Source organism: Benincasa hispida, chromosome 6, assembly GCF_027475165.1.
Source record: "Benincasa hispida cultivar pf3 chromosome 6, pf3_genome.v1.1, whole genome shotgun sequence".
In the NCBI taxonomy this organism is placed as follows: Eukaryota; Viridiplantae; Streptophyta; class Magnoliopsida; order Cucurbitales; family Cucurbitaceae; genus Benincasa; species Benincasa hispida.
This window is the reverse complement of record NC_143483.1, coordinates 21,911,865-21,917,089: the sequence shown is the minus strand read 5'-3', so window position 1 is coordinate 21,917,089 and position 5,225 is coordinate 21,911,865. Positions and strand designations below refer to the sequence as shown.

Here is a 5,225-nt window from a genome sequence, read left to right as displayed (position 1 = left end):
TATTTTGGCCTTCATTATCAAAGGCTTCATTTGGCTCATTTGAAATGAACGGAATCATCGCATTTTTTAATATAGAGATATGAAATTCACTCAATTTTTAGATCATCTTTTATATACATCTCTATCTTGGTGTAAGTTCACTTCTTTCTATACAATCTTACTTCTTTTACAGTACAATGGAATAACAATATGTAACTCTCATGATACTTGATGTCCTTCTGTAATTTCATTCTATCAATAAAAATATGATTGAATGTTTTTCATTAAAAAAAAAAAGAGAAAGAGAAATATGATATTGAGTATTTGTTATTGTTATGTTTTAACAAGAGCTTTGAATTTATAATATCTATTACAAAACAAAGTAATTAAAGAATATTTCTTTTTAAGATCGTTACGTATTCTTCTTTTAATGAAGAAATATTAAAAAGGATTTACTCAATATTTAATATCTAAAACTCATAATTAAAATGCACCATATCAAATATAACAATTAGACTTTAGCACAATACAACATAATTTATAGATATAGTAAATGTAGATTTGGTTTTTGAAATCCAGATAGATTATATATTAGTATGGAGTCGATTAGCAATACAGTCTATCAACAATAAATTTTACTATATTTATAATTCTTTAAAAATGTTACTATGCATTTAATTAGTATCTCTAAAAGTGTTACTCAATGTAATTACACTATAAATATAAAAAATAAAAGAAAACAAGGGATGAAAAAATGGAAAGAAAAAGGAGAAAAGAATTGAACCCGACGTGAATCGAACACGCAACCTTCTGATCTGGAGTCAGACGCGCTACCATTGCGCCACGGATCCACATGTAGAAACGTTGTTGGATTTATTTTTTATTTCTTGGGTTCCCACCTCTTTTGATGGTCTTAGGCTCAATCCCTGGGTATGGAAACGAAGAGGGTTTTACTGGATTTTCAAATTCCAATCCAAGATGCCATTTCAAGACTCCAATTTGCCCCACATTCGAGAATGGAATGGATGTAGCTATTTCCTGTGTTCTGCTCAACAATTTTTTCTTCAAGCTTTCTATCCTTTATCAACTACTTCGATTCCAGGAGGTTACTTGGCTTCAAATAACTCCTCTTTGTTTGAACTTTTTGCTTCATTACTGTAAGGACCTTGCTAGAAAGGAACTCCCCGATGACCTCAGTTATTAGCTCTTGGGCATCGAGACATTGAGATAGACTCCTTTTTTTGTTGTTATTTCGATCTTTATCCCAACTGTAGGGACTTTCTGGTCGTCTCCCCTTTATTGATTTTTTTCTTACAATGTCTGAGTGTTGATTCAATAAATATGCATTTTTCTTTTTTTTGTAGTTTGTTTGATTTTCATGTGTGCCAATTGGCCTCACCATTGCTAGTTGCAATGGTGAACTTAGCTGCTGAGCTTATCTTCGTTCATTTTGTTTTAGTTGTCTAGATTTCTAAATAGTGTGGCTTCTTTATCTTACAACTGCGGAGGGGAACTTTTGGCTGTTGCTTCAAGAAGCTAATGAAAGGTTCACTTTCCATTCATAATCTTTCTTCTCGTATTTGTTGTTCCTTTCCAATCTCCATTGCTTGTTGTGCTTGCCCTAAAACATTTTTTCTTCTGCTTGCATTTAAGAGTAAAATATACTTTTGTTGCCTGAAATTTGGTCTCTACCTTTTCAAAACTAACCATTTTTAGTGTTTAAAATTTGTATTTAGTTCTCGTAGAGGTTTAAGAAATGTCATGTTTGGTCTCCGAGATTTGAATTTTATTTCTAATTGGTCCATGAAGTTTGATAACGATTTTTAGTTGGTCTCTGAGTATAAAAATTTTAAAAACTTCAAAATTAACTCATTTAAAAATACATATCAACAAAATTTTGTTACCATATGTTAATTGTCATATCATTTTTCTGTTTGGTTGATTCTACTTGAGCACCATTCGGAACCAATTTTAAATTTTAAGGATCAAAATTGAGTTTAAACATGCAAGGACCAAAAAGAAACTAAAAATTCAAATTCTATGGACTGCAAGTGTATTTTACCCTAAAATTAATAAAGAAAGGAAATGTCTAGTAAGTTAGTAATCATAGAAAAGAAAGAAGAAAGATAAAAGTTGGGACCAAGTGGGATTGTTCTACAAAACTTTTGGTCCTTTGGATTAAAGTTATAAGTTAAATGCAAAAGTTTAAGTTATGTCTAATAACGATTTCATTTACAGCTTTATGTTTTTAGAGTTTTGTTTGTTTTCCCACCATTTTTATGGTATGTCTTTCACCTTTCTCAATATGTCTGAATTCTTAACTAAAATTCAAAAAATATAATCAATTTTTTTCATTTCTTAGATTTTAGAGACATTTTGAAAATGTAGAAATCAAAATAAAGAAATAAAGAAATAAAGAAATACATGAGTGGTGGTGTCTAATTTAAGTTTCAAAAACGTAAAAAGAAAGATAACACGGTTATCAAAGATAGTTTGATACCTATGTATATCCGAGAAAATTTCACATACTTTCCTAGTATGCATAGTCCTATTTATTACTTAGAACCTTTGTTAACTTTAGATTCTTTCTATACTCTTGCAGAACTTATATTTTGTTTTTGGTTTCTTACATGTTTTGTCCTTTTTAGTTACGGACAATTGTAAATGTAGACATTAGACCTAAAGTATTAGTAGATTTCATAATGTAAAAAAAATTGTAAATATAGCCAAATTTAAATAGTCTATCTATGATAGACCATATCATTAGTAAGAGTTTATCAGTAATAGAAGTCTATCGCATATTTGCAATTTTTTTTAAGTGATATTATACACTTGGTTATTATTCCTAAAAATGCTACCAATTGTAATTACCTTTTTATTTATGATTTATTATTTTTGGTGTTAATGTTTTGTTCCCATCTCACATTTATACAACAAAGAAGATCCACCTCAAGTGTTCTTACATAATGTAATGGAGAAGTACAATCTCAAATCTTTTTCTGCCTCTTCCACTAAGGCAATAAATTGTCCATATTTTTAAGTGAATTCATACAGACTCAAAGTCAAGAGCTTCATTAGCATTGTATTATATCCATTTGATGTGCTATTTTATTTTTTCTCCATAGGTATTGTATTAAGCTATACTTTTCTCTCTCTTTTTTTGTTTAAGATGTGGAGTTTGAAATTCAAAAGTATGCCTAAACCAGTTGAGATATGCTCAGGTTGGAATATTCAACTACATCCCTTCTCGATACTCTTCTCTCTTGATATAATCTAACACATCTTACTATATAGAATTTATTTATAGTCTAATGATCACGTTACATGTTATACTAGTTTTTCTATATAGTTTTTTAAATATAATATTGGATGGAATAATTGATTTACGAATAAAAGATGAAAAGTTAAGCTTTTAGAAGTAAAATTTGAAAATTTCTTCTACTTGCTATGAGAAGTAAAGAGGGGGGAAAATTGTGAGGGTGTTAGATTTGAAATATAATTTTAGTTTCATCAAGGTTTCCAACAGAGTTTGATTACATTAAGGCAATATTTATCATTCTGTAACCAGGATTGGTATAATTATAATGAGATTTCATTGATGGATCAATTGTGTCTTGATCGCAAACGTAATTGGATTGTTTTTTTTTTTATCACGTTTACTTAGGCATGTTGCAATCATAATTTGATTATGATTGAAGTTGTTTTCTTTACATTGTCTTGTATCATTGTCTTCTTATTATTTAGGGTCAATCGATAATAGTATTTGTAATTGTAATAGTAACTATAACAGTTCATATTTCTTCTATTGTAATAATATTTGTAACGATAATGATAATAATAATGACATCTCTTAATAGATCTCACATAATTTTCAAACGCAATTAGATTGATCACCTTTTAATGTTGCAGTCGGATTGTATTTAGTTATGGATTTTATTGTGGGTTTCACATTGCATTACCATTACGAAACATAGATAAACAATAACAAATGTAATTAAGTGAAACTCATTAGTTTAGAGACATTTTTATATATTTTTAAAAACAACAATGACAAACGTTTTCCCGCGGCGAGTGTAATTTTGAACTCATATTGAAAATATTGAGGTATTTTTAAAACTTTAAAATTTGACATCATTTCTTACACAAAATACAAAATTTAAGAATACTTTCTATAATTTAACCTACAAAATATCCTCATATTATTAAATATATCATGCATTTATGAAATAAACATAGAATAAAATGAAACTATAATATATCTTATAAATACTTTATATTAGAAAAACCTATGAGTAAAATAAAAATAAGAAGACAAAACTAAAAAAAATAATGGAAAAAGAGAAAAAAAATCCAAAATTCATTTTCTCTCTTCTCCCTCACGCTGGACTTCCGGCGCCGCCTCCCTCTCCGAAGCGCCTTGCAATTTCCGGCGGCGGCGACGGATTTGTCCACAAAACCTACTGATTTTAGGAACTCTAAGTTTTAGACAAGAAATCATGCCACCGTCGGCTGCACTCTGAATCATCATCGCCGCCGCAACCGTCATCTGAAAACAGAGGAGCATTCAAAAATAAAAGGGGATGAAAAAAAAATGGGAATTGAACCCGACGTGAATCGAACACGCAACCTTCTGATCTGGAGTCAGACGCGCTACCATTGCGCCACGGATCCACCATGTGCTTTATAGCATCGAACTTTTTAATTAATTTCTTGTGTTTGTTCTTGAAAATCTATCAACTTGGATGGAATCCAACAGGGTTCTATTCTACTGGATTTTCAAATTTTAAACCAAGATGCTGTTTCCAGAGTGAACTTTTCCCCTGGAACTCTTTTACTGTTCATTTGGTTGTTTTTTGGAATTTTTTAGAAACTTTCTAAACGATGAAGTCGTGGGTTTTGTTTTCACAGCTACTTCTTCGCTTCTACTCACTCAGGCTTGAAGCTGTGTGTGACCGGTCATCATTGGCGTTCAGCGCTGGCTCTGATGCGAGGTTTTGAACCTTGCGTATAAATTTTTTTCATAAGATATCACTGTTATGGGTGACTTTAGGCCAATGATTTAGCTAATATTTAGTGCAAATAGGAACGATAAAAGTATGATACAAGATAAAAGTGAAGATTCAGAACTAAAATGGACCTGGCTCAAGCCAACATGCTCGGCCTCGTCGAGGCAGAGCCTTGCAAATGCTTAACAGGACATGCGTAAAGAGAGCGTTTTGGGCCCAAGATATGGTCCAAACAAGTTG

The 5,225-nt window shown here is 30.9% G+C and overlaps 2 non-coding genes across 2 annotated transcripts; both read right to left on the bottom strand.

The window, feature by feature from the left end:
- Window positions 1-758: 758 nt before the first annotated feature.
- On the bottom strand, window positions 759-830 carry TRNAW-CCA (transfer RNA tryptophan (anticodon CCA)). The gene has a single exon. It is a non-coding gene; the product is annotated as a tRNA-Trp (tRNA).
- Window positions 831-4,578: 3,748 nt separating this feature from the next.
- TRNAW-CCA (transfer RNA tryptophan (anticodon CCA)) lies at window positions 4,579-4,650 on the bottom strand. Its single transcript has one exon. It is a non-coding gene; the product is annotated as a tRNA-Trp (tRNA).
- Window positions 4,651-5,225: the final 575 nt, after the last annotated feature.